General features: G+C 49.8%; 1 long non-coding RNA gene across 1 annotated transcript; it reads left to right on the top strand.

Moving 5' to 3' along the window:
* The first annotated feature begins 768 nt into the window (after positions 1-768).
* LOC138727329 (uncharacterized) lies at positions 769-10,503 on the top strand. Its single transcript, XR_011338537.1, has 3 exons — positions 769-906; positions 2,957-3,123; positions 9,853-10,503. It is a non-coding gene; the product is annotated as an uncharacterized lncRNA (long non-coding RNA).
* The last annotated feature ends 11,223 nt before the right edge of the window (positions 10,504-21,726 follow it).

The following is a 21,726-nucleotide window of genomic DNA, read 5'->3' as shown; positions in this document are numbered from 1 at the left end:
CTGCCGCTCCAGGTTTATCTTGTGTCTGCCACCACTGCCCACCAACCTAGGGCTTCCCCACATCTCCATCCCTCGCCCTCAGTGCCCTCCAGTATGCCCACATCCATCCAGTGCCCTCTGCCACTGGCATGCAGGCCAGTCCCGACCTCTCTCCAGGTCAGTGACCCATCAGACCACGTCCTCCTGGGTAGCAAGCTGCTGCTGAATGCCGTAGGTGAGGCTCGAGTGTTCCCCATTGTGCTTTCTATGAGAATCATAGAATGGTTTGGGTCCTTAAAGCTCATCTGATTCCGTTCCCCTGCCATGGGCAGGGACACCTCCCACTGAACCAGGTTGATCCTCATCCAACCTGGCCTTGAACACCTCCAGGGATGGGGCAAACACCACTGCTCTGGGCAGCTGATAGTCATCGAGGTCCTCTCCGATCCAAACCATTCTACTATTCCCAGCCTCCATCCACCCATTCTCCTTAGCTCATTGGAGCCAACCTACTTTGTATCAACAGCAATTCAAACGTTAGTGGCTGCTGTCCATGCTAATCAGAAAGAAGCTTAGTACAACTATATGATTACTGTACGAGCATTGTATAAATGATACTCGCTTGTGTCTTAAGCTAAAATAACAATATACACTTTTATCCAATCCTGATACATTTATAAATATATTTAAATGGATATAAATATTTATAAATAGTTTCTGTAATCTTCTGTAATTAGGCTTTAAGCTCTGTGACAGACAGCATCTGTTTGATCTGCGTGCGCTCTCGGGGTGTGTGTGTGTCAGGTTTCTCTAATAAAAGTGTCGGCAGCAGGCAGATACCTCTGAAGGCAGACAGCGTACCTTGCTCCTTCCCTAAGGAGAAGGCTCTCTGGACCTGGACCAGCGACTCAGGTGCAGGAGGAGGAGGTGAGGAGAAGCCAGGCAGAGAGCTTGGAGTCTGCAGGCTGTGCCCCAAGGCTGCAGAGGGGAGCAGGGGGTGACGGAAGGACAAACAGCCCAGGGCCCAGCAGGGCTGATACCGTGACTGCTCTGAATTCCTGGCAGCTGGAAGCGGGTCTGGGAGGATGGACCAGCCGGCAAAGACATAGTGGATGGGGAAGCTGCTCATAAAACCTCTTTTTCATTTCTACTCATAATTCTTTGTATTTCCGCTCTGTTTGACTTGGTCGCTTTGAGCTATCTTCATTTCAGAAGAAAAGAAAGTATCCTAACACATAGTCAAACAGAACCACCCCTTTGTGCTATAAAAGCCTGTCGGGGATGCACTCTGCGCAGAGTAAATCAGGTAGATTTCTCTCAGGGCTGCGGGCAGCTGTCGCTCCTTGGGACCAACTGATGCACGTGGTGGCAGCAGGGCAGGACAATCCATGACCACATGTGGCTCCCACAGGAACCTCCCCTGCACTCAGGTCCCAAAGCATCTGCTGAGGCAGCGCTGGATGCCTGCCTGGGCTGCTCCGTGCTCGTCCCGTTCCACCTCAGGATAGGCTGACATTGCTGAGAAGGCTCCTGGCTGTTCAGGCAACACCATTTAGCAACATAAAGCAAGCAGAAGAGGCTGCTTGGACCATCCCACGTAAGGATCACAGAGGTGCTCTGGCAGCTCTGGGCATCTGCTGCTTGGTGCCACGGCAGCTTGATGGGTGTGTTCAGTGAGAGAAACAGGCACCACAAAGGTTTTACTGGGCACATCCTTTTTTTGGTGGAGAACCCTTTTTGGGGATGATGACACAGGCCACACTCCAGGGAGATGCTCCATTGCTCAGTGGGCACAAGCGACATGAGAAGAAGCAGAGTTTGCCCAGTCCAGTTCGGCTTGGTGCCCTGGATGGTGCTCACATGCAAGGTTTTGATCCCTGGAACTGGGAGCCTGTGCTAGAAAAAAATCTTTCTAGCAGGTGAGGGGCATGGTTTAGTGATTGATGGGAATGGTTGGACTCGATGATCCGGTGGGTCTTTTCCAACCTGGTGATTCTATGATTCTTCCCGCAGGTAACACTCTGCATTCCCCCATTATGTTCATTACTTTGGAGACTGTGGGTGTGTCCGCTGTCCTTGGCTTGTTTGTCCAACTCTTTCTAGGGAGATGGAGGGACCTTTGCTGTCACCCAGGCTGTAGAAGATGCCACGGAGGAGGATGGGGAGATTTGTATGTGTGGATGGAGACAAGTACAAGGAATGAGAGGAAAAGACAAGGTGGGGCAGATCAGAACAAAGCCACACCTAAGATATTTCAGTCTCTTCAGGGGTGTGGGTGGGCTTGTTCACCCTGGAGAACTGAAGGCTCTGGGGAAGACCTTAGAGCAGCCACCCAGTACTGAAAGGGGCTCCAGGAAAGCTGGGGAGAGGCTCTTCATCAGGGAGGGCAGGGAGAGGATGAAGGGAATGGGTTTGAGCTGAAAGAGGGGAGATTGGGATGAGATCTTAGAAAGAAATATTTTGCTGTGAGGCTGGGGAGGCCCTGGCCCAGGTTGCCCAGAGCAGAGGTGGCTGCCCCATCCCTGGAGGGGTTCAGGGCCGGGTTGGATGGGGCTTGGAGCCCCTGATCCAGTGGGAGGTGTTTCTGCCTGTGGCAGGGGGTGTGGAACTGGATGGGCTTTGAGGACCCTTCCAACCCAAACCATTCCATGATTCTACAAAGCAGAGGTCTGGGGCTGTGTGCAAGAGGGAGACTCATCCAGCAGACCTGAACAGGCTGTGCCAAAACATTGGGATGGGAGGAAAAACCTTAGGAATAGGGACTGACTGGACTCTGGCTCTGTTTTCAGTCCTGCTCTCAACCAGGGGCACGAAGATGCTCTGTGGTAGGTGATAGTCTCTTCCAGTTTACATGTTTAAATATGCATGAGAACTGGCTGGAAAAAAAAAAAATCAAATTGCAGACTGCAAAGTTGCAGAATGATCTTTGCTTTGCAGCTTTGACTTGGGCTCTGCCTGTGTATCTTTAATCTTTCAGAAGTCTTTAATCAGAAGAAAATCTGGCTTATCCCTAAAGCCCAGGGTCTGAGCTTGTGCAGTGCAAACAGAATCCTCCGGACCCTCCAGGAGGAGATTGCACAGAGACAAGCAAACACGTGGCTGTAGCTGTACGAGGCAAGCACGTCACCGCACAGCAACAACCAGGCACGGCGTCCAATGGGAGCTGCGCTCGGTGGCATATGGGACCCTAGATGTGGAGGAAGAGAAGCGATGCTCAAGGAATTAACAGGGAGGAACTGAAACTGTGACAGCTGGGAGTGGATAAGCAGGCTGTGTACATCAAAAGGGAAAATTTAATAGCCTGGGAAATGTCGTCCACACTCACCTGGAGGAAAACTCACCAGGTCTTGTGCGCCTGGATTTATTTAGGTGTGATGCTGAGGATTTGCAGGGGTTTGGTATTTTTAGACCTGGAGCAGTGTGGCTTGCTACCAGTTGGCTAAGAGATGATACAAAACAAGCAGCAAACACAAGAAAGTAGCGGAGCCTGTGCAGCCCCTCAGTTCCCCAACGTGCCAGCTGCACTGCTCGCACTGTATGAGCAGAGTCATAGAATGGTTTGGGTTGGAAGGGACCTCAAAGCCCATCCAGTCCCACCCCCTGCCATGGGCAGGGACACCTCCCACTCGATCAGGGGCTCCAAGCCCCATCCAACCTGGCCTTGAACACCTCCAGAGATGGGGCAGCCACCACTGCTCTGGGCAACCTGGGCCGGGGCCTCCCCACCCTCACAGCAAAACATTTCTCCTTAAGATCTCATCTCAATCTCCCCTCTTTCAGATCACACCTGTTCCCCCTCATCCTATCTCTGCACTCCCTGATCAAAAGCCCCTCTCCAGCTTTCCTGCAGGCATTCCATAAGCCACTCCAGTGCATGTTTCCAAGCTTCCATTTATGTTACTTTACCTAATAATTGAAACCTCTTGATGGCTTGGCTGTAATAACCATCACAATAAAAATAACATTAAGCTTGTTTATACATTGCTGATCAGCCCTGCTTTACAGTTTAAAGCTGAGTGTAGCTACTTCAGACCTCGCTGGGAACATTTTTTTTTGCATGAACAAGGCTTTCCCCACTGTCTTAACAGAGAGCAGCCTTGCTTTGCAAATGTTTTCAGGCACAGTAGATGGCAGATCCTGCCGGTTTCCCTCAGAGAAGCACTGAAAGTGCAGTGAAGCATTGGAAGAGCCTGCCCAGGGCAGTGGTGGAGTCTCCGTCCCTGGAGGGGTTCAAAAAATGTGTAGACATGGCATTTTGGGACATGGTTTAATGGGCATGTTGGTATTGTGTTGATGGTTGGACTGGATGAGCTTAGAGGTCTTTTCCAGCCTTAACGATCCTATGATTCTGTGACCCTTTCTCAGCACAGCCAGGAGAAGCAACCCTATATTAAATCCTGAGCAGGACACAAGGCTAATTTAAAATGTTATTACGGAAGAGTCCCTCTATAAAAGTGTCTACAGCACACTTAAACTCAGTAACTTTGCTGGATTCAAAAATAAAACTGAAGAAGTTCACTGCAACTTCATTTCAAACAGGCGATCCACATAAAAGCAGAAAGGCTTGTTAAAAAGAAATTAAAAGCAGCTGCCAAAAGGGTAAAATTTTTCCAGAGGACATACACTATGTTTAAAGGTGTTCTGTAACACGATGAGAGCAAATCTACACAATTATCAAAAGAGACCTTAAAAGGGCAAAAAATTAGCTGTTCATTAGAGGAGCGACTAAAGGAGCCTGTCAGAGGTAAGTTGAAGTCACTTCACAAAGTTGAAGTCACGTTCAAATGAGTAAAATTTAAAAACCAGTGCAAGATGACAAATTAAGGATAAAAACACTACAAAGGAGACCAACCTTTTTTTTCTTTGATGAGCAGCTTTCTAAGGTGTAAAAATCTAGCAATAAACTCCTTTTCTCAAACCCTTCAGCAACTGTGGAGACCCCCAGGGCTCTTCCAACCATGCAGACCCCATCCCAAAATTAGCCATTGTTGGAAGACACTGGGGAGCAGAGCAGGGAAATGAAGAGTATCCAAAGGAGCAGATGATGTTCACCCCAGAGCCCAAAGGATGTGAAACATCCATTTAGCAGTGGAGTGTGAGGGACTGTTTCAAATAAGCGTCCTGGGGTGCATCAAGCACAGCATTGCTTGCTGGTCAAGGAAGGTAATTGTCTCTTTCACTCCAATCTTTGGCAGCCCCATCTTGAGCGCTGGGTGCTGTTCTGGGCACCACAGGATAAGAAAAAGATCTAAAGCTACTGGAGAGTGTCCAGAGGAGGGCAAGGAGCTGGTGAAGGGTTTAGAGGGGAAGCTGTATGAAGAGCAAAGTCACTCGGTCTGTTCAGCCTGGAGGAGACTGAGGTGGGACCTCATCATGCTCCACAGCTTCCTCACAAGGGGAGAAGGAGCAGGTGCTGAGATCTTCTCTCTGGTGACCAACGACAGGACCCAAGGGAATGGCAGGAAGATGCCAGGGGAGGGTCAGGCTGGACATTAGGAGAAGGCTCTTCCCCAGAGGGTGGTCGAGCACAGCACCCACCTCACCACAACCACCTTTCCAATAAGGTCTCCCCTCAGCCTCCTCTTCTCCAGGCTAAACAACCCCAGGTCCCTCAGCTGCCTCCAGAATCTCTGGTCTCCAGATCTTTTCCCAGTTCTGTTGCCCTTTAGTGTAAAAGGGAAAGCCCTGTTTTGTATAATACCTGCAGAAGAGCATGGAACACAAATTAGGAATAAATTAGCAGACTCTGGATTGGAATAAGAGTGCCAAAAGAGGCACCCAGGGACCTGTGGTGGAGCATCATCTGTGGAGCAGGAGACAACCATGAGAAGAAAAGGAAAACACTGAGGGGATGAAGTTGCTAACAATATTTCAATACTCAGAGTCAATAGTGAAAAGCCGTGGCTCTCTCAATATTGAGCAAATAGACAATAAAACAAGAAGGAAATTCAGTAGCAAGACATGCAAAATCATGTGCCTGGGTGAAACAATCCATTTGTACTTGAACCAGTCATAAGTTTTAAATGAGTGATCACCGCTTAGGAGAGATAACATTTTCCTTGCATTCCCATGCTGCAGGTAGTGTTACAAAACCACCGCCTCAATGGCCTGCGATAGCCTGAAAAAGTAAATTGAGTGTGGAAATTTTTAGGGAAATAATGTTAAACCAAACAGAAGGGATCAATTTGTCATTGTGCAGATCAATATTTCACCTGCTGCTTAAATACTGTTTGCAAATCTGTTCCTTCCACTGGAAGAAAAAAAAAAAGACAGAAAAAAAAAGCCTGGAAACTAGAAAAGATGCCGAGAGAAGTGAGGAAGATAAGGGGAATGGCTCTGTGGGTGGAGGGATTACTCAGACTGAGACTCTTCAGCCTGGAAGATGTGTGACTGATGGGCTGTGCGGTGAGGAGCGGCACGGGAGAGATTGTTCACCAGTTCCTGCAGCACAAAAATCAGGGGTATCAAACCATGGATCAGGACATCAGAAACAGGCAAGGAGAAGATGGGTTTTGTTTTGTTGTTTTTTCATATAATGCATAACTAAATTTCATCTGACCAGGGCGGGGTAAGGTTTAACTGAGAGAATGGATTGAGAGCAGCCCTGAGGAGGACTTTGGGGTGCTGGTAAATGAGAAGCTCGACACAAGCTCGCAATGTGCACTTGCAGCCCAGAAATAACTGTGCCTGGGCTGCAACAAAAGCAGTGGGACCAGCAGGGTGAGGGAGGGGATTCTGCCCCTCTGCTCTGGTGAAACCCAAACTGGAGCCCTGCATCCAGTTCTGGAGTCCCAAGCACAGGAAGGACATGGAGCTGTTGGAGCGAGTCCAGAGGAGGCCACGGAGATGATCCAAGGGCTGGAGCACCTCCTGCATGAGGACAGGCTGAGAGAGTTGGGGTTGTTCAGCCTGGAGAAGAGAAGGCTGCGGGGAGACCTCAGAGCAGCTTCCAGCATCAAAAGGGGCTTCAGGAAAGCTGGGGAGGGGCTCTTGATCAGGGAGGGCAGGGAGAAGACAAGGGGAATGGTTTTCAACTGAAAGAGGGGAGACTGAGATGAGACCTTGGGAAGAAATGTTTTGCTGTGAGGGTGGGGGGGCCCTGGCCCAGGTTGCCCAGAGCAGTGGTGGCTGCCCCATCCCTGGAGGGGTTCAAGGCCAGCTTGGATGGGGCTTGGAGCCCCTGATCCAGTGGGAGGTGTCCCTGCCCATGGCAGGGGGTGGGACTGGATGGGCTTTGAGGTCCCTTCCAACCCAAACCATTCCATGATTCTATAATTCTATAAGGTAGAACATCTACTCGGAGACACAGGAAGACAGTGTGGGTCCTGTTGGCCTCACAGCACCACCCCAGGGGCTTGGTTTGCTTTTCTGAATTTTACTTCTGGTTTTTAAGTTTCACATACGAATCCATCAGGAGGCTCCTAAAATGGATGACCTGGGCCAATCTCAAATTTGAGCTTGGAGGAGTATGATGGGGGTCTATGAGTAAATTTTTCTGCCTATCTAGTGCAGACTGAAAACTGAGAGTCTGCCTTTAATACAGGAGATGGGATTTCAGGTTGAAACATAACATCATCGGTATCACAAGGGACATCCAGCTGCTTCTCTAAGGGGATTCCTTATCGCACATTACACTTACCTTCCATTCTTTTGAGGAGAGAATCAGGATGATGATTTCATTTCTTGAACAGCCTTTGAGAAAGACTATTATTAAAATCCATCTCATGCTCCAGGAAAGCTCCAGTCCTACAAGCAGATGAGCACCGGTGTAACTGCACCCATGGAGGAAGGCGGCATCTCTGGGATGAGGGCCATGCAACAGCTTCCATCTGATCCTTTGCAGAGTTGTGCTCGGAACCAGCTAAAGGCTGACAGGTCATCAAACACAGGCAGGAGAAAGGAAACAACAAGGCACAGCTTCAAAGCATACTTCTAAAACGAAGCAAGACACAAAGCACATTTCCACCGCAGCACTGGAAAAGAAAAGTATATATTTTGTTTATGGACGGCAGTTCTGCTACACTGACGTTTAAACTATCAGCCATGGAGCAGCAGTACAGAACAGAGGCAGCGTAATTCTTCATTCTACAGTTCTGAAAAGGTTCTTAAAACATCGTTTGTTCAAGCTTAACCCAACAGAGGTTCCTCTTGTGCTGAGTAGGAATAGGCAGATGTTCAAAGAATCATGGAATGCTTTGGGTTGGAAGGGACCTCAAAGCCCACCCAGTCCCACCCCCTGCCATGGGCAGGGACACCTCCCACTGGATCAGGGGCTCCAAGCCCCATCCAACCTGGCCTTGAACCCCTCCAGGGATGGGGCAGCCACCACTGCTCTGGGCAACCTGGGCCAGGGCCTCCCCACCCTAACAGCAAAACATTTCTCCCCAAGATCTCACCTCATCTTCCCTCTTTCAGCTGAAAACCATCCCCTCTCGTTCTATCCCTGCCCTCCATGATCCAGAGACCCTCCCCAGCTTTCCTGGAGCCCCTTTCAATACCCTAAGCTGCTCTAAGTTCTCCCCAGAGACCTTTTCCTGCGTGAAAAGTAAAATACAGAAATATTTGTAGACTCTACATTTGAATTCTGCTGCTGCCTGAGCCCTGCCGATGATGGGCTCGTAATGGGGAATCAACCGACAGGCTGGGAGCCGGCACCCGGCACAGCGGCTGCCTGCGCTCAAATGAGAAAATAATTTATTTTCTCAATCGAGATTTACTTCATGAAAAGTCATTATTCTAAAATCGATGTAAACAAATCAAACAGCAAAGGAGAGCAGCCCTCCAGCACACGGAGCAGCTTCGGTGTGTGCTGCAGCTGGCGGTGGGCTGCTGGCACGACAGAGCAGCTCTGGACCACAGCAGCCGGGCTGAGGCAGCGCCAGGGCAGGGTTTCTGGTCTGTGGCACATGGAGAAATGCATAAGTTCATTTTAGCCCTCTCTTCTGCACACCCCACAGCATTTCAGCCACAGTGTGTGGGTGGGATGCTCTGGGCTGGAAGGTGCAGGGCCAACCTATAGAATCACAGAAAGGTTTGGGTTAGAAGGAACCTCAAAGCCCATCCAGTCCCACCCCCTGCTATGGGCAGGGACACCTCCCACTGGATCAGGGGCTCCAAGGCCCATCCAACCTGGCCTTGAACCCCTCCAGGGATCGGGCAGCCACCACTGCTCTGGGCAACCTGGGCCAGGGCCTCCCCACCCTCACAGCAAAACATTTCTTCCCAAGATCTCATCTCAATCTCCCCTCTTTCAGCTGAAAACTGTTCCCCCTCATCCTCTCCCTGCACTCCCTGATCCAGAGCCCCTCCCCAGCTTTCCTGGAGCCCCTTTTGGTGCTGGAAGCTGCTCTAAGGTCTCCCCGCAGCCTTCTCTTCTCCAGGCTGAACAACCCCAACTCTCTCAGCCTGTCCTCGTACAGGAGGTTCTCCAGCCCTCTGATCATCTCTGTGACCTCCTGTGGACTCATTCCAACAGCTCTATGTCCTTCCTGTGCTCAGGACTCTAGAACTGGACACAGGGCTCCAAGTGAGGAGTTCTTGTTCTGCGTCCACCTCTGCAGGATAACACGTATTCAGATTTATGAATTTAGCAGAACAGTAGACCACAATCCAGGAAACTAAGGTGATTTTTAGTGCTGAGATCAGGTCAGAGCGCAGAGCAGCTCCTGCCGATGGGCTCCACGCCAGCAAGAGAGGCCCCAGGGATTAACCATCCCATTCAGACACAGTAAGTAGGCACAAGCCCTTAGGAAAATCTGCAGGCCAGTTCTCACACACCCAGCACTTTACAGCTCTCTCTGATTCACTGGAAAACAGAAATTTCTCTGATTCTCTGAGAAATAAAAGCCTTTTCTTTTGGTTTCTTCTTGACAGGCGTATTTATGATGATCACAAAGGAAAGATCACAACAAATCCTGGCAAAAAAAAGGAAGCCAGAAGAGTGAGCCAAGCTACAGATAAGAAGCAACAAATCAGGAACGGGAGGAAGATAATGGTTGTGATTAAAAATCAGATGCTGAGAAATGAAGAACAATGGATATGAGAAGTAAAAGTATCCATTAAAAAAAAATCCATAGCCAAATGTGTTATGGAGAACAGGAAAGCATTTTAAATTATCTGGAACAAAAGGAATTGTAGCAAAATTACGATGTCACAGATCTGGATTTTGATAGGTGCAGTAATGCTGTCAATAATAATGCAGATGAGACAGAAAAGCCCAAAACCTGCTCAGTGAAAGGATGAAGACAACGTATTTCCAGCTCTCACCCCCCATCATTCTCTAGTCCAAAGGCGATTGCGCAGGAGCTACCAAATTTTTAAAAATGCTAAGCTGTAACCTTAATTAACTGTAATAATTATTAATTTTTTAAAAGCTTGCAATTAATTTTTAAACTAGTTTTTTCAGCAAGATCGGCCAACTTGTTTCTAAATTTGTGGAGGAAATCACTAAATATTTTAATAGAACTACAGAATAAAGCTGATTTGGAGATGGGATTGAGAAGAGAGTGGAAAATGGGGCTGTAGGGCATCTTTGACACCCCCATAATGCCTCGTGTGCCACTGTCTCCCTAAGGCTTCTCCCTTCTGTGTTTAGGCTTGGTCTTACACTACAAAATACTCTCCTTTATTTTCCCCCCAGCACCAGCATGGAACGCACGCACGCTCTTCTTTGCCAGTGACACTGAGCTGCGTGGTGCAGTCAACACGCTGGAGGGAAGGGATGGATCCAGAGGGACCCAGCCAGGCTGGAGAGGTGGGGCTGGGTGAGCCTCATGGAGTTCAACAAGGCCAAGTACAAGGTGCTGCACCTGGGTCAGGGCAAACCTAGGCACAAATACAGACTGAGAATAGACTGGGAGGAGCCCTGAGGAGAAGGACTTGGGGTGCTGGGGGATGAGAAGCTACACGTGAGCCAGCAACCTGCGCTTGCAGCACAGAAACTGCCTGTGTCCTGGGCTGCATCCAAAGCAGTGGGACCAGCAGAGCGAGGGAGGGGATTCTGCCCCTCTGCTCTGCTCTGGTGAGACCCCACCTGGAGCCCTGTGTTCAGCTCTGGAGTCCTCAGCATAGGAAGGACATGGAGCTGTGGGAACGAGTCCAAAGGAGGACATGGAGATGTTCTGAGGCCAGGAGAACCTCCCATTCGAGGCTGAGAGAATTGGTGTTGTTCAGCCTGGAGAAGAGAAGGCTGCGGGGAGACCTTAGAGCAGCTTCCAATACTGAAAGGGTCTCCAGGTTTCATTTTTTCCAATTTTGCAGTAGAGGTGAGGTGAATAATTTCCTTGGTTAAACATCAGTTCACTTGTATTGCTTCTAGGTTTCTAATAAAATTAAGGTCACAGTAACCCTGCAACTGATTTGCTGATATTCTGCTTGAGTTGGGGTGATTTAACCAAGAGCAAATCCCTGAATGTCTAAAATAACCCTTAATCTCACAAATCACAAATCAAACCTTCCATGTCACCTTCTACTGCCATGACCCAGCAAAGTGAAGTGTCTCAAAACTTTTTTATGTAATAACAAGGACAATAAACTTCAGCATCACAGGCAAACCCCAGGTGCATAAGCTGCTTTTGGAAACCCAGTGTTTTCCTACCTAATGGAAAATACAGACTCATAGAATCATGGAATGGGTTGGGTTGGAAGAGACCTCAAAGCCCATCCAGTCCCACCCCCTGCCATGGAAAGAGACACTCGCCACTGGATCCTGTTGCTCCAAGCCCCATCCAGCCTGGCCTTGAACCCCTCCAGGGATGGGGCAGCCACCACTGCTCTGGGCAACCTGGGCCAGGGCCTCCCCACCCTCACTGCAAAACATTTCTCCCCAAGATCTCATCTCAACCTCCCCTCTTTCAGCTGAAAACCCTTCCCCTCATCCCATCCCTGCGCTCCCTGATCCAGAGCCCCTCCCCAGCTTTCCTGGAGCCCATTTCAGTACTAGAAGCTGCTCTGAGGTCTCCCTGCAGCCTTCTCTTCTCCAGGCTGAACAACCCCAGCTCTCTCAGCCTGTTCTCCTACAGGAGGTGCTTCAGCCTTTGGATCATCTCCATGTCCTTCCAGATAACTCCCTAGAGCCTTCCTCAAGCTTGTCCTTCCTTCCATCACACCACTTCTCTCATCTGCCCAGGCTGGGGAGGTTTTGCTGTAGGAAAGGGATGATAAATTGCTGGCAGGGCTTTGCCTTGTTAGAGCTGTTATTTGGGTGGGAAGGAGTGTTTCGCTCCTGCTGCTTCGTTTCTGCCCGAGCGAGCCCAGACCTTCCCATGATTACTTCCAACGTGACTACTTGGAGTCAAAGTACCCAAAGTAGCACATGTTATTTAAGCTTTGTCTAATCTCAGCCTAATTGAGCAGTGAAGTGGCCTGGAAGGGCCCCTGCGCTCTTACAGAAGGAATTAACACCTGCTGGGTACGCTGGCATCCATACTCTCAAACCCATGGCTCCTGGCATTGCCAGCTGCTCTGCGTTTCAGCAGGGCTTTGCACAGCAGCATCCTGGCACATAACGCGGAGTGATGGTGGGAATAGCTGGAAGGACATCAAACATCTCCCAGGGCAAAGCCACCGCTGCATGAGGGCACCACAGGAAGCTTTAAGCCAGGAGCACAGTGTTCTCCTCTCCTGCTGCCCACCGGAATGACGTGAGATTTGGGAATCCAGGTGACACAGAACCAGCAGGCTCTTGGCTTAAGTCTGCATGGAGGTGGCAGGTGAGCCCGAACCCATGCCCAGCTTTAAGTTCATCCTGGGTGAGTATGGAGAGATTAGAGCAGAGGTGCAGGGGCTGGAGTCAAAGCTTCAGCACATGCTGCTGGGTTAGGAGAAGACCTGCCTGATAGGATGGTAACATCCATGCATTGATCTTGAGTGGCCACCAGCAAGGATATCAGATCCCCATTGTTCTAAGGGCATCTTTAAGTCAAGGAAGAGAACGCTCCTCAAAGAAAAATGCATCAACAGAAGCAGTAGCTGAAAAGTTTCTCTAGGTTTTAGCATCTTCTTCCTGGTCCCTCTCACACAATATTGAAGACATCCACCATCTCTTGACAATTCTCTGCTTTCCAAGGCAGACCAGATATGTGACATCATTCATTTTGACACAGTACAAACATTAGAGATTACTTTTTGCCATAACAGGTTTCATTTTGAACAGACCTGAATTATCTTTGCTAGCAGGCAAATGCATTTTCCTGCACTGAAGCCAGGACAGGGTGTATTTTATCACCTGCACACTGGGCTGAAGCCCCAAACTCAAACTGTGGCTGCACCATGCGTAGGCAGGGCTGCCAGGTTCCCAGCAGCTGAAGGTGATGGGTTGGTGATGAGGAACCTCTGGTTCTGAAGCAAGACATACTGGGGAGCTGTTGAGATGGGTGTTCAATATGGAACCGCACACCCCTGCGGTCTTCATCTTCATCTCAATCCTTAGGAGTGCGCTGGCTGGAACAGGAGCTCATGAATTTGATCTCCCAGGAGAACCTCTGGTGACTGCAAGAACTGTTGTTCACCTTTGCAGCTTCTTCTTGGGACTTGCAGCATTGTCAAGGTTTAGCCTCAGCCTGGCTTGACTGGCTGTTAAACTAGAGCATTTGTGCCCAAATCCTCCCTCCCAGGGAAAGGGAAAAGGGAAATGAGAGAGAGACTTGTGGGTTGGAAACTAAAACAGCTTTAATGAAGCAATAATAAGGAAAATATTATTAACAAGAAAATAATAACATATATACAAAATTGAACCCCTCTCAATGACTACATCACCACTGATGCTGCAGAGTGGACATAGGAAAAGGTCCCAGGCTGGACTTAGCAGCAGGAGGGGGCTGGAACTAGGAAGTGGATTCAGGAAAGCACGGATCCAGGATAAAGGACAAAAAGACAGACAAGGTCCATATTGGACACCAGCCATCAAAGAAGAGGGCTTGACCCTCTGATCCCTCAGTTTTACTCCAAGTATGACCTACACAGGATGAAATCCTCTGTTGGTCAGGTGCCGGTCACCTGCCCCATCTGCCTCTCCCTGCAGGCAGAACTCTTTTTCACCCTTTGCACTTACAGCATTCCACCAGCTCGAGGATGGCCTTCATCTCCATAGGGACAGACGTCAGCAACAGCTCTTCTGCAGCCTGGTGTCCCACATTATCACTTCTAGAGAGAAAATATGCAGTTAACTTTCAGAAAATTAATTTACTTAGACAAGGCTTAGCTCAAAGGTTAGAAAAATAATATTGCTTTAGCTCAAACCAAAACAGTCACACATGAACCTCTGAGGACAGAGAGGTGGTGCAGAGGAGGGTCACAGACCTTTGCGCGAGGCCCCATTTTTCAGCCACCTGTAGTGTGGGGTGTCACATCCCAGCACTTTTCTAGCAGGCACAGGCAAGGTTGTGTCTAGTGTTGCTCCCATTATCAAGCATCCCTCATCCTTGGCCCCAGAGTCACCCCGGGATGGAGATGTGCATAATATCTTCATAGCATCGTGGAATAGTTTGCGTTGGAAGGGACCTCAAAGCCCATCCAGTCCCACCCCCTGCCATGGAAAGAGACACTTTCCATTGGATCCTGTTTCTCCAAGCCCCATCCAGCCTGGCCTTGAACCCCTCCAGGGATGGGGCAGCCACCACTGCTCTGGGCAACCGGGGCCAGGGCCTCCCCACCCTCACAGCAAAACATTTCTCCCTAAGATCTCATCTCAATCTCCTCTCTTTCAGCTGAAAATCATTCCCCCTCATCCTATCCCTGCTCTCCCTGATCTAGAGCCCCTCAGCTTTCCTGCAGGTAATTTTCCCCAAGTTAAAGCCCTATATATATTGATTCTATGATTCTATGATTCTATTTCAACCCTAACTCCACTGGTATGTTAGAACAGGTGGATTGAATTGAGTTCTCTTCTCCCCACTTCCAGAAGCTCAGAAAACATCAGCTTCTCCATTTCCAGCCCGGTCAAACTTGTAGAAAAAGCCAGCAAATCATAAAAATAAGAAATTATGCAGCCCCTGCAGCAAAGGTTGTTATTCGCCATCACCGGTGCACGTCCCAGCCTGATCACACAGTCCAGAGACAGGCACGGCAGCACCGCTTGGATCACACTCGGTGCCTGCCTACGTGCCCAGCCCCACGCCAGCACAGGGACAGCAGAGCTGACAGCGTATTCACACCTTGCACAACACCAACCCTGCACACCAGGGTCAGCCCTGTGACGCTGTGGTCATACCAGGGATGACGCGTTTTCCCTGGCACTGCTTGGGCAGGGTAGATGCTCTCCAGCTGGGAAGGGTGAGCAGGGTCAGGGCAAAGGTGCTTCTGGTCAGCAGCAGAGCCCTTAAATTCCCACCAGCGGGGAAACACTTCAAAGTAAGTTGCAAAGGGGGTGGAAAGACAGGCTCCCCTTGGACATATTGAAATATTTATATTGTATTCGCAAGGACCTGGCCTGGCTTGTACGCCTGTTTGCCTAACTGATGATGGTTTGATAGCTGCGGCGGGGAGCTTGTTAATTGAATTCCAAAGGGACTAATTACAGCAGGAATAAAAGAGCTCTCTGTCATCTCACATTTTTTTTCCATGTGTCTGGATTTGAGGGGGGTGCAGGGACCAGGACTTGTTGGCAAAAGGCAGCTGGAGGAGCTGTGTTGCCCCAGCCTGGTGTTGCTGCCCTCCTGCTGGGCACAGAGAAGTGTGATGCCGCGTTTCGGGGAGATGCCATCAGCTGTTTCCCTTCTGCAGGCATTGGAGACGTGCTCAGCCCGCTGGGGACAGCAGGGTGATAAGGGAAGAAGAAGGTGGGTGCAGCACATGCCCCCCTCCAGCTCTGGGGAATTTCAGGTCCTGATGCATCCCTATCGGTGCTGTTGGGTGGCTCCTGGATGGGTCCCTTCAGCTTCTCAGCTAAAACCAGCACAGAGAAAGCACCACGGTCCAACATGGGCTTTCACACGCCCTGGAGGAAGGGCACCTTTGGCTGGGGGGAATCACAGGCTTCCTTTGGTGACAACAGCCCTCAGCATGCCAGCTGCTGTATTGCTGAGCAGCCACATCGGGGCAGGGCTTGACATGGCTGCGTGGTGCCAGACACGTGCGAGGGGCCTTGGAGCTACAGCCATGGGCTGAACATCTCGGTGGCATCACCTCCAGGAGGGCAGGCTGCGAGGGAATCAGACAGGCGCAGGGATTCTATCCACACTGTGCTGCGGGGTGACTCGTGGGCTGGAAGTGGATACGAGGAGCCCGAGGGCTGCAAAAATCCATCCTTGTGAATCGCTCACTGCTGCTGCAGAGAGAGTTTCAGAGAATCATAGAATGGTTTGGGTTGGAAGGGGCCTCAAAACCCATCCAGTTCCAAGCCCCTTGCCACAGGCAGGGATGCCTCCCATTTGATCTGGTTACTCCCCTGGCTGTGACCCCAGCGCTGCTGCTTTCCCACCTTTGCCCTCACACTGCATCCTGAAACCCACCCAACTGGGCCCTGGGGAGGTGGCAAGAACTTCCTGGGTTTAAAAATACATGCTTTTATATGTATATGTATATATATAAGACCACAATCCTCATACCTGCTGTTAGAAGTGAAAACTCCATCTGTGCCAGTGATGCAGTTCAGCGCACAGAGCCACGAACACAGAAAAGAAGCGGTGAAGGGAGTGAAGAACTTCTCCAATCACCTTGGTGGCTAAGGAAAATGAACATACCGTGATGCTACATCCTAAACCAGCCTGCTACAACCTAAACTAACCATCCAGGCCCTGCCTCTTTGACAGTTTTACTGACTGATACACCATGCAGAAAATTATTCTTGGTCATTAAACATCTTTATAGCTGTCAGGGGGTGAAATGAGCAACCAGATCTAGTGGGAGGTGTCCCTGCCCATGGCAGGGGGTTGGAGCTGGATGGGCTTTGAGATCCCTTCAAACCCAAACCCTTCCATGTTTCTATGAAACCACCGCTGGGATTCACAGCCCTGACTGTATGTTTTGGGGATACTGTGGCAGTTGGGGTGCCCTGGGTACCACTGCCTGGTATCAGTAAAGCTCCGCTACTGCTACAAGGATGCAAAGCAGTTTTCCATGGGGCAGGGAGAAGGCTGGACCGTTTGGTCCTCCCTTACACGTGGAAATGTAGCGTATCCTATGGATAAAGGATGGGTGTGCACGGATTCCACCTCCTCATCCAGAGGCTGAGAAGGGCTGCACTGAGCCATGGTTTGCAGCAATGGAAACAGGACCCACACCTCTGGTAGCCTCAGCCACGGCTGCCCAGGGTCTGCACCCCCCCGCAATGTTTGTTCCCTGTGGGTCTCTGCCCCATCCCAAATGAAAGAAGGGGTTTTATTTTCTAGGGATCAGCAAGGCTGTGTGGGTGTGGGGGTACCCAGGCAGTGGCTGGGGGTCACAGGATGGAAAACAAACCTGAAAGAAAGGACCTAGCTGCTAGGGGAGAATCTTTCTACTCTGTCTTTTCTGTGATTGAAGAGGTTCAGGCGCTCTAATAAAACTCTGCTCTTGGGTGTTATGCTTTTCCTTGGGGAGAAGGTGCAGGCAAGCTCTCCTGGAGCTGGACTCAGGGATCTCATGGGGGTTTGCTGGCTTCCTATCAATAACACAAATGATAGTAATGAAACACCTCCGGGAGCTTAAGGTTCCGTTTCTCCTTCAGCCCTCACGACTCAAAGGTAAACGATTACATTGCCAATATTGAGTGCAGAGTTGTTTGAAAGCATTACGGCTCCAGTTCATCAGAGGTCAGGTTTTATTTGATTTGGGCCAATTGGCAGGTCCCTGTGTTTGCATCTGCTCTTGGAAGTAAATGTCTTCTCGGTTTCTGGGCCAATGCCAGCAGTGGCTGAAAAGCTTCCCGGGTGCCTGGGTGTATCGAGGGGGGATCTTTACCACCACTCTGTCCCAAGGCTGGTGAATATAAGATCCTGAGCCCCGACATCTGAGGCTGACATCAAGCCTTTCCCAGCATCTCTAGCTTCCAGCCTGCAGAACCTGGACCCAAACCTCAGATGCAGCAATACTATTTGAATTGAGCAGAAAAAAAAACCCCACATTTTGTGTGCAGATCTCTCAGCTCACAGCAGCAATCTCTCCTACCACTGCGTTCCCTCATCCCTGGCCGATCTGTGCATCCAGGGTAGCCAAAGCTCCCGGGCACTGGGAGGATGGATCAGGGTTAAGAGTCTTCAACATCATTTTGTGGGTGCTGGAAGGCATCGTGCATCTTGCACGTGCACGGCGCGTGTTAGGTACCCTGGGAAATGCCAGACTTGTTCCAAACCAACCATCTGTGGGCAGCAAGCCAAACCTGACCATGCTGAATACATCAGGTGTTGGTCCTGACAGTGATGTCAGTTCTCTGGAAGACACAAAAATCCTTCAAGATCTTCTTTCTGTGTCCTTAAGAGTGACAGCAGAGCCAAAAAAGATTGATTGGAAGGCAAAAAGAGATGTGGGTTTGCATTTGTCCAGAGACATGGTTGCTGTCCCATCCCTGGAGGGGTTCAAGTCCAGGTTGGATGGGACTTGGAGCCCCTGATCCAGTGGGAGGTGTCCCTGCCCATGGCAGGGGGTGGAACTGGATGGGATTTGAGGTCCCTTCCCACCAAAGCCATTCTGTGATTCTATGATTCTATGATTTTCCTCTGAAGAGTTAGATTTCCAGGCATTGTGTTTCAGCTCTTTTAAATCTCTATATTCATACCCGGGGGTAGGTGGGCACATTTTATAAACCATTCAGTCTTGTCCAAAACAGCTAATCTCTATTTAAAATTACCAGCACAGACCACTCCAGTGCAGCCCTGCCGTGCTCCCTCTTCCCAGGACGGCCAACACAACTGCCGACCCAAACACCCGGGCTGGGAACCACCTCTCAATCTCCATTAAGGCTCCTTTCATAACACAGGTTATGTCAGGCACTCTTCACATCTCTTGCTTTCTGACCGATGATTGTTGCTGTCAGCCTGCTCTTATCCCATTTATTATATAGGTTGTTTTATTTAGTTTTATTGCTTATTTTGCCTTTCATCTAATCAAGGTGCATTTCTTCATTTCTTTTTCAATCAGCATTGCTTTTTGGAACACACGGCATCTTTTAAAATCATCTTCAAAGACTTTTAGACTAAACATAAGGAGGAATTTCTTCACTATGAGGGTGGGGAGGCCCTGGCCCAGTTTACCCAGAGCAGTGGTGGCTGCTCCATCCCTGGAGGGGTTCAAGGCCAGGTTGGATGGGGCTTGGAGCCCCTGATCCAGTGGGAGGTGTCCCTGCCCATGGCAGGGGGTGGAACTGGATGATCTTTAACATCTCTTCCAACCCAAACCATTCTGTGATTCTATGATTCTATGATTCTAAATCAATTACTCAGATTGTTCCAATAGTTTTCCTCCCAGATGCTAAATGTTTTCAGGGCCCTTCTCTGGCCGCTGTAGCAGTGCTCAGGCACAGGTTGGTTTGAGGCAGAGCAACAACAACAGAGCATAGTAGATAATTGTTAATAAGGAGTTTTGTTTGGTGATCAGTTCACCATAACTGGTCAGAAAAGGAGCTAAGGCAGCAATATAATACTTTGAATTACACAATAGTCAGGGTTTGTTTCTGAAGCTTCAGTGATCACAGAATGATAGAATGTCCTCAGTTGGAAGGGACCCACAAGGACCATTGAGTTCAACTCTTGTCCCTGCACAGGACACCCCAACATTCACACCGTGGGGCTGAGGGCGTTGGCCAAAAGTTTCTGGAATATTGTCAGGACTGCTTCCCTGGGAGCTGTTCCAATGCTCCACCACCTTCTGGGGAAGAGCGTTCTCCTAATGTCCAGCCTGACCCTCCCCCGGCATCTTCCTCGGGTCCTGTCATTGGTCACCAGAGAGAAGACTCAGCGCCTGCTCCTCCTCCTCTCCTTGTGAGGAAGCAGCAGCCTGTGATGAGATCTGCCCTCAGTCTCCTCTTCTCCAGGCTGAACAGACCCAGTGACTTCAGCCACACCTCACACGGCTTCCCCTCTAAACCCTCCACCAGCTCTGTGCCCTCCTCTGGATGCTCACAAGTAGCTTTAGATCCTTTTTATCCTGCGGTACCAGTGCCAAAGCTAGGGCCACATCAGTGCGGAGCAGAGCAGGACAATCCCTTCTCTTGACCAGCTGGCGATGCCGTGTTTGATGCACCCTAGGACACAGTTGGCCCTCTCAGCTGCTGGGATACATGATGCGGAGCCACCTGAGATCCTCCAGGAGCATTGGGGTGTGCTTATTTCCCTCTGGGTAGAGTGAAACTGGTCTCCATCACTCCATTAGGATACAGGATGGGGGCGAAGAGGAAAATCCTCCTCCTTTTGAATGCGTCACTCAAAAATCCCCAGTCCACCCGCGCAAGCTGAACAGGCAGCAAGTTACCACGTGCTGGGTGTTTTACAGGAGATGCTGCCTCCTGCCTCCTGGCGCTTTCTTAGAGAGCAAATAAATCTTGAATTACCTTGTTTTCATTTCCAATAAAACTGCATGCTGGCAGTTGCCTTGGAGCTAATAATCTGACACGGTGCTGTGCGTCTGAATGTCTGTAGCACGGGTGTGCTGGTTCTGTGTTTGAGACTGACAGTGCACACTGTAGTGTTCTTTTCCTACCACTGTATTGAGTTCCCAGCACATCAAAATAAAAAGAAACATGGAGGTAGGTGATTTATCATAATACAAAAATAAGAGGCATAATATTGTAAATTATGCACGTCATTAACCCCAACTGTTGCTCTAAAATGGACACAACTTCTGCAAGAAAATCATCGCTCTGTAAGAAAATCATCATCAAAGTTATTGTCACTGCAATAACTTTGGAGTTTTTGATAATGGGATGGCCTACGTGGCACCAGGACTACAGGCTTCAGATGGGAGCCACCTTTCTGAGAGGGGGGGAGGGTCTTTGCCCAGGAGCTTGCAGGGCTTGTAGATAGGGCTTTAAACTAGATGTGAAGCAGGAAGGGGATAACATTAAGCTGGCCTCTAGCAAGCGGTGGGAAGACAGGTGTCAGGCGTTAGGGAGGACATTTTTCTAAAACACCTTGTAGGTAATAAAGGGTCCACTGGGAAGGTGATGCAACCGGCAGCCCAGCTGAAGTGCCTTTACACTAACGCACGAAGCTTGGGTAACAAGCAGAAGGAGCTGGAAGTTACCCTGCTACTACAAAGCTGTGATCTAGTTGCCATCACAGAAACGTGGTGGGAAGAACCCCATGACTGGAGTGTGGCTATGAGGGAGAACGGGTATAAACTGGAGGGGGGCAGATTTAGACTAGAGGTTAGGAAGAACTTCTTCACCATGAGAGTGGTGAGACACGGGAACAGATTGCAAAGGGAAGTTGTAGCTGCTCCATCCCTGGAGGTGTTCAAGGCCAGGTTGGATGGGGCTTGGAGCAACTTGATACAGTGGGAAGTGTCCCTGCCCATGGCAGGGGGTTGGAACTGGATGGGTTTTAATGTCCCTTCCAACCCTAACTATTCTATGATTCTATCATTCTATCATTAGAGCAGCTTCCAGCACTGAAAAGGGCTCCAGAAAAGCTGGAGAAGGGCTCTTCATCAGGGAGCGCAGGCGTAGGATGAAGGGAACGGTTTTCAGCTGAAAGAGGGGAGATTGAGATGAGATCCTAGGAAGAAATGTTTTGCTGTGAGGGTGGGGAGGCCCTGGCCCAGGTTGCCCAGAGCAGTGGTGGCTGCCCCATGCCCAGAGGTGTTCAAGGCCAGGCTGGATGGGGCTTGGAGCAACCT

Source organism: Phaenicophaeus curvirostris, chromosome 15, assembly GCF_032191515.1.
Source record: "Phaenicophaeus curvirostris isolate KB17595 chromosome 15, BPBGC_Pcur_1.0, whole genome shotgun sequence".
In the NCBI taxonomy this organism is placed as follows: Eukaryota; Metazoa; Chordata; class Aves; order Cuculiformes; family Cuculidae; genus Phaenicophaeus; species Phaenicophaeus curvirostris.
This window is presented reverse-complemented; position numbering and strand designations above follow the sequence as displayed.